Here is a 7500-nt window from a genome sequence, read left to right on the forward strand (position 1 = left end):
TCTCCCTGTCTTAGTGATCCAGGGTTCTCTTCTCTCCCTGTCTTAGTGATCCAGGGTTCTCTTCTCTCCCTGTCTTAGTGATCCAGGGTTCTCTTCTCTCCCTGTCTTAGTGATCCAGGGTTCTCTTCTCTCCCTGTCTTAGTGATCCAGGGTTCTCTTCTCTCCCTAGGGTTCTCTTCTCTCCCTGTCTTAGTGATCCAGGGTTCTCTTCTCTCCCTGTCTTAGTGATCCAGGGTTCTCTTCTCTCCTCCTGTCTTAGTGATCCAGGGTTCTCTTCTCTCCTCCTGTCTTAGTGATCCAGGGTTCTCTTCTCTCCCTGTCTTAGTGATCCAGGGTTCTCTTCTCTCCTCCTGTCTTAGTGATCCAGGGTTCTCTTCTCTCCTCCTGTCTTAGTGATCCAGGGTTCTCTTCTCTCCTCCTGTCTTAGTGATCCAGGGTTCTCTTCTCTCCCTGTCTTAGTGATCCAGGGTTCTCTTCTCTCCTCCTGTCTTAGTGATCCAGGGTTCTCTTCTCTCCCTGTCTTAGTGATCCAGGGTTCTCTTCTCTCCCTGTCTTAGTGATCCAGGGTTCTCTTCTCTCCTCCTGTCTTAGTGATCCAGGGTTCTCTTCTCTCTCCCTGTCTTAGTGATCCAGGGTTCTCTCCTCCTGTCTTAGTGATCCAGGGTTCTCTTCTCTCCCTGTCTTAGTGATCCAGGGTTCTCTTCTCTCCTCCTGTCTTAGTGATCCAGGGTTCTCTTCTCTCCTCCTGTCTTAGTGATCCAGGGTTCTCTTCTCTCCCTGTCTTAGTGATCCAGGGTTCTCTTCTCTCCCTGTCTTAGTGATCCAGGGTTCTCTTCTCTCCTCCTGTCTTAGTGATCCAGGGTTCTCTTCTCTCCTCCTGTCTTAGTGATCCAGGGTTCTCTTCTCTCCTCCTGTCTTAGTGATCCAGGGTTCTCTTCTCTCCCTGTCTTAGTGATCCAGGGTTCTCTTCTCTCCCTGTCTTAGTGATCCAGGGTTCTCTTCTCTCCCTGTCTTAGTGATCCAGGGTTCTCTTCTCTCCCTGTCTTAGTGATCCAGGGTTCTCTTCTCTCCTCCTGTCTTAGTGATCCAGGGTTCTCTTCTCTCCTCCTGTCTTAGTGATCCAGGGTTCTCTTCTCTCCCTGTCTTAGTGATCCAGGGTTCTCTTCTCTCCTCCTGTCTTAGTGATCCAGGGTTCTCTTCTCTCCCTGTCTTAGTGATCCAGGGTTCTCTTCTCTCCCTGTCTTAGTGATCCAGGGTTCTCTTCTCTCCCTGTCTTAGTGATCCAGGGTTCTCTTCTCTCCTCCTGTCTTAGTGATCCAGGGTTCTCTCTCCCTGTCTTAGTGATCCAGGGTTCTCTTCTCTCCTCCTGTCTTAGTGATCCAGGGTTCTCTCTCCCTGTCTTAGTGATCCAGGGTTCTCTTCTCTCCCTGTCTTAGTGATCCAGGGTTCTCTTCTCTCCTCCTGTCTTAGTGATCCAGGGTTCTCTCCCTGTCTTAGTGATCCAGGGTTCTCTTCTCTCCTCCTGTCTTAGTGATCCAGGGTTCTCTTCTCTCCTCCTGTCTTAGTGATCCAGGGTTCTCTTCTCTCCTCCTGTCTTAGTGATCCAGGGTTCTCTTCTCTCCTCCTGTCTTAGTGATCCAGGGTTCTCTCTCCCTGTCTTAGTGATCCAGGGTTCTCTTCTCTCCCTGTCTTAGTGATCCAGGGTTCTCTTTTCTCCCTGTCTTAGTGATCCAGGGTTCTCTTCTCTCCCTGTCTTAGTGATCCAGGGTTCTCTTCTCTCCCTGTCTTAGTGATCCAGGGTTCTCTTCTCTCCTCCTGTCTTAGTGATCCAGGGTTCTCTTCTCTCTCCCTGTCTTAGTGATCCAGGGTTCTCTTCTCTCCCTGTCTTAGTGATCCAGGGTTCTCTTCTCTCTCCCTGTCTTAGTGATCCAGGGTTCTCTTCTCTCCCTGTGTCTTAGTGATCCAGGGTTCTCTTCTCTCTCCCTGTCTTAGTGATCCAGGGTTCTCTTCTCTCCCTGTCTTAGTGATCCAGGGTTCTCTTCTCTCCCTGTCTTAGTGATCCAGGGTTCTCTTCTCTCCTCCTGTCTTAGTGATCCAGGGTTCTCTTCTCTCCCTGTCTTAGTGATCCAGGGTTCTCTTCTCTCCCTGTCTTAGTGATCCAGGGTTCTCTTCTCTCCTCCTGTCTTAGTGATCCAGGGTTCTCTCTCCCTGTCTTAGTGATCCAGGGTTCTCTTCTCTCCTCCTGTCTTAGTGATCCAGGGTTCTCTTCTCTCCCTGTCTTAGTGATCCAGGGTTCTCTTCTCTCCCTGTGTCTTAGTGATCCAGGGTTCTCTTCTCTCCCTGTCTTAGTGATCCAGGGTTCTCTTCTCTCCTCCTGTCTTAGTGATCCAGGGTTCTCTTCTCTCTCCCTGTCTTAGTGATCCAGGGTTCTCTTCTCTCCCTGTCTTAGTGATCCAGGGTTCTCTTCTCTCCCTGTGTCTTAGTGATCCAGGGTTCTCTTCTCTCCCTGTCTTAGTGATCCAGGGTTCTCTCTCCCTGTCTTAGTGATCCAGGGTTCTCTTCTCTCCCTGTCTTAGTGATCCAGGGTTCTCTTCTCTCCCTGTCTTAGTGATCCAGGGTTCTCTTCTCTCCCTGTCTTAGTGATCCAGGGTTCTCTTCTCTCCTCCTGTCTTAGTGATCCAGGGTTCTCTCTCCCTGTCTTAGTGATCCAGGGTTCTCTTCTCTCCCTGTCTTAGTGATCCAGGGTTCTCTTCTCTCCCTGTCTTAGTGATCCAGGGTTCTCTTCTCTCCCTGTCTTAGTGATCCAGGGTTCTCTCTCCCTGTCTTAGTGATCCAGGGTTCTCTTCTCTCTCCCTGTCTTAGTGATCCAGGGTTCTCTTCTCTCCTCCTGTCTTAGTGATCCAGGGTTCTCTTCTCTCCCTGTCTTAGTGATCCAGGGTTCTCTTCTCTCCCTGTCTTAGTGATCCAGGGTTCTCTCTCCCTGTGTCTTAGTGATCCAGGGTTCTCTTCTCTCCCTGTCTTAGTGATCCAGGGTTCTCTCCTCCTGTCTTAGTGATCCAGGGTTCTCTCCTCCTGTCTTAGTGATCCAGGGTTCTCCTCTCCTCCTGTCTTAGTGATCCAGGGTTCTCTCTCCCTGTCTTAGTGATCCAGGGTTCTCTCCTCCTGTCTTAGTGATCCAGGGTTCTCTTCTCTCCCTGTCTTAGTGATCCAGGGTTCTCTCCTCCTGTCTTAGTGATCCAGGGTTCTCTTCTCTCCCTGTCTTAGTGATCCAGGGTTCTCTTCTCTCCTCCTGTCTTAGTGATCCAGGGTTCTCTTCTCTCCTCCTGTCTTAGTGATCCAGGGTTCTCTTCTCTCCTCCTGTCTTAGTGATCCAGGGTTCTCTTCTCTCCTCCTGTCTTAGTGATCCAGGGTTCTCTTCTCTCCCTGTCTTAGTGATCCAGGGTTCTCTTCTCTCCTCCTGTCTTAGTGATCCAGGGTTCTCTTCTCTCCTCCTGTCTTAGTGATCCAGGGTTCTCTTCTCTCTCCCTGTCTTAGTGATCCAGGGTTCTCTTCTCTCCCTGTCTTAGTGATCCAGGGTTCTCTTCTCTCCTCCTGTCTTAGTGATCCAGGGTTCTCTTCTCTCTCCCTGTCTTAGTGATCCAGGGTTCTCTTCTCTCTCCCTGTCTTAGTGATCCAGGGTTCTCTTCTCTCCTCCTGTCTTAGTGATCCAGGGTTCTCTTCTCTCTCCCTGTCTTAGTGATCCAGGGTTCTCTTCTCTCCCTGTCTTAGTGATCCAGGGTTCTCTTCTCCCCCTGTCTTAGTGATCCAGGGTTCTCTTCTCTCCCTGTCTTAGTGATCCAGGGTTCTCTTCTCTCTCCCTGTCTTAGTGATCCAGGGTTCTCTTCTCTCCCTGTCTTAGTGATCCAGGGTTCTCTTCCTCCTCCTGTCTTAGTGATCCAGGGTTCTCTTCTCTCCTCCTGTCTTAGTGATCCAGGGTTCTCCTCTCCTCCTGTCTTAGTGATCCAGGGTTCTCTTCTCTCCCTGTCTTAGTGATCCAGGGTTCTCTTCTCTCCTCCTGTCTTAGTGATCCAGGGTTCTCTTCTCTCCCTGTCTTAGTGATCCAGGGTTCTCTTCTCTCCTCCTGTCTTAGTGATCCAGGGTTCTCTTCTCTCCCTGTCTTAGTGATCCAGGGTTCTCTTCTCTCCCTGTCTTAGTGATCCAGGGTTCTCTTCTCTCCTCCTGTCTTAGTGATCCAGGGTTCTCTCTCCCTGTCTTAGTGATCCAGGGTTCTCTTCTCTCCCTGTCTTAGTGATCCAGGGTTCTCTTCTCTCCTCCTGTCTTAGTGATCCAGGGTTCTCTTCTCTCCCTGTCTTAGTGATCCAGGGTTCTCTTCTCTCCTCCTGTCTTAGTGATCCAGGGTTCTCTTCTCTCCCTGTCTTAGTGATCCAGGGTTCTCTTCTCTCCCTGTCTTAGTGATCCAGGGTTCTCTTCTCTCCTCCTGTCTTAGTGATCCAGGGTTCTCTTCTCTCCTCCTGTCTTAGTGATCCAGGGTTCTCTTCTCTCCCTGTCTTAGTGATCCAGGGTTCTCTTCTCTCCCTGTCTTAGTGATCCAGGGTTCTCTCTCCCTGTCTTAGTGATCCAGGGTTCTCTTCTCTCCCTGTCTTAGTGATCCAGGGTTCTCTCTCCCTGTCTTAGTGATCCAGGGTTCTCTTCTCTCCCTGTCTTAGTGATCCAGGGTTCTCTTCTCTCCTCCTGTCTTAGTGATCCAGGGTTCTCTTCTCTCCCTGTCTTAGTGATCCAGGGTTCTCTCTCCCTGTCTTAGTGATCCAGGGTTCTCTTCTCTCCCTGTCTTAGTGATCCAGGGTTCTCTCTCCCTGTCTTAGTGATCCAGGGTTCTCTTCTCTCCCTGTCTTAGTGATCCAGGGTTCTCTTCTCTCCCTGTCTTAGTGATCCAGGGTTCTCTTCTCTCCCTGTCTTAGTGATCCAGGGTTCTCTTCTCTCCCTGTCTTAGTGATCCAGGGTTCTCTCTCCCTGTCTTAGTGATCCAGGGTTCTCTTCTCTCCCTGTCTTAGTGATCCAGGGTTCTCTCTCCCTGTCTTAGTGATCCAGGGTTCTCTTCTCTCCCTGTCTTAGTGATCCAGGGTTCTCTTCTCTCTCCCTGTCTTAGTGATCCAGGGTTCTCTTCTCCCCCTGTCTTAGTGATCCAGGGTTCTCTTCTCTCCCTGTCTTAGTGATCCAGGGTTCTCTTCTCTCCCTGTCTTAGTGATCCAGGGTTCTCTCTCCCTGTCTTAGTGATCCAGGGTTCTCTTCTCTCCCTGTCTTAGTGATCCAGGGTTCTCTCTCCCTGTCTTAGTGATCCAGGGTTCTCTCTCCCTGTCTTAGTGATCCAGGGTTCTCTTCTCTCCCTGTCTTAGTGATCCAGGGTTCTCTCTCCCTGTCTTAGTGATCCAGGGTTCTCTCTCCCTGTCTTAGTGATCCAGGGTTCTCTTCTCTCCTCCTGTCTTAGTGATCCAGGGTTCTCTTCTCTCCCTGTCTTAGTGATCCAGGGTTCTCTTCTCTCCCTGTCTTAGTGATCCAGGGTTCTCTTCTCTCCTCCTGTCTTAGTGATCCAGGGTTCTCTCTCCCTGTCTTAGTGATCCAGGGTTCTCTTCTCTCCCTGTCTTAGTGATCCAGGGTTCTCTTCTCTCCCTGTCTTAGTGATCCAGGGTTCTCTCTCCCTGTCTTAGTGATCCAGGGTTCTCTTCTCTCCCTGTCTTAGTGATCCAGGGTTCTCTCTCCCTGTCTTAGTGATCCAGGGTTCTCTCCCTGTCTTAGTGATCCAGGGTTCTCTTCTCTCTCCCTGTCTTAGTGATCCAGGGTTCTCTTCTCTCCTCCTGTCTTAGTGATCCAGGGTTCTCTTCTCTCCCTGTCTTAGTGATCCAGGGTTCTCTTCTCTCCCTGTCTTAGTGATCCAGGGTTCTCTTCTCTCCCTGTCTTAGTGATCCAGGGTTCTCTCTCCCTGTCTTAGTGATCCAGGGTTCTCTTCTCTCCCTGTCTTAGTGATCCAGGGTTCTCTTCTCTCCCTGTCTTAGTGATCCAGGGGTTCTCTTCTCTCCCTGTCTTAGTGATCCAGGGTTCTCTCTCCCTGTCTTAGTGATCCAGGGTTCTCTTCTCTTCCTGTCTTAGTGATCCAGGGTTCTCTTCTCTCCTCCTGTCTTAGTGATCCAGGGTTCTCTTCTCTCCTCCTGTCTTAGTGATCCAGGGTTCTCTCCTCCTGTCTTAGTGATCCAGGGTTCTCTTCTCTCTCCCTGTCTTAGTGATCCAGGGTTCTCTTCCCTCCCTGTCTTAGTGATCCAGGGTTCTCTTCTCTCCTCCTGTCTTAGTGATCCAGGGTTCTCTTCTCTCCCTGTCTTAGTGATCCAGGGTTCTCTTCTCTCCTCCTGTCTTAGTGATCCAGGGTTCTCTCTCCCTGTCTTAGTGATCCAGGGTTCTCTTCTCTCCTCCTGTCTTAGTGATCCAGGGTTCTCTTCTCTCCCTGTGTTGTCGTCGTCTCAGGGGGTCCCTGATTAAGCGGTCAGACGGTGTCCTCATGTCCTCATGTCCTCATGTCCTCATGTCCTCATGTCCTCATGTCCACATGTCCTCATGTCCTCATGTCCTCATGTCCTCATGGGTTTTTCAAACCAGGGTTTTTCCTTGTTTTCTTTTTCTGAACACCCACGATGTTTAGAAGATCTCTCTGTCCACACGACCACGCAAATAATATGTAGCCTGATTATTATAGGACACTGCGCGTGCATACTGAGCTCCTTCTGGATCCAGCCTGGGCCTAGTACTGCCTAGTACTGCCTAGTACCGCCTAGTACCGCCTAGTACCGCCTAGTACTGCCTAGTACCGCCTAGTACCGCCTAGTACCGCCTAGTACTGCCTAGTACCGCCTAGTACTGCCTAGTTCTGCCTAGTACTGCCTAGTACTGCCTAGTACTGCCTAGTACTGCCTAGTTCTGTCTAGTTCTGCCTAGTTCTGCCTAGTACTGCCTAGTTCTGCCTAGTACTGCCTAGTACTGCCTAGTACTGCCTAGTTCTGCCTAGTTCTGCCTAGTTCTGCCTAGTACTGCCTAGTTCTGCCTAGTACTGCCTAGTACTGCCTAGTACTGCCTAGTTCTGCCTAGTACTGCCTAGTACTGCCTACACACAGGACATGATGGCGCTTACAGAATGGGACTCACCCAGGAAGGGAGGAAAAGCTAGCCTGCGCGCACGCACACACACACACGCACACACACACACACACGCACACACACGCACACACACACACGCACACACACACACGCACGCGCACGCACACGCACACACACACACACACGCACACACACACACGCACACACACGCACGCACGCGCACGCACACGCGCACGCGCACGCACGCACACCTGATCTCAGCCCCAGTTTCAACACTGCTTTACACCCCAAAAGTGTCCCTGTTTAGAAACCCCAGCACCACATCTGTGTACTAAAGCCCTGTAGTCCTTCACCAGACCA

General features: G+C 50.7%; 1 protein-coding gene across 1 annotated transcript in view; it reads right to left on the reverse strand.

The window, feature by feature from the left end:
• Positions 1-7500, reverse strand: part of creb3l3l (cAMP responsive element binding protein 3-like 3 like) — a 17840-nt gene that overhangs the window by 4714 nt on the left and 5626 nt on the right. The window lies entirely within an intron of this gene.

The sequence above is a fragment of the Borostomias antarcticus genome (assembly GCF_949987555.1).
Source record: "Borostomias antarcticus genome assembly, chromosome: 23".
NCBI classification, from domain to species: domain Eukaryota; kingdom Metazoa; phylum Chordata; class Actinopteri; order Stomiiformes; family Stomiidae; genus Borostomias; species Borostomias antarcticus.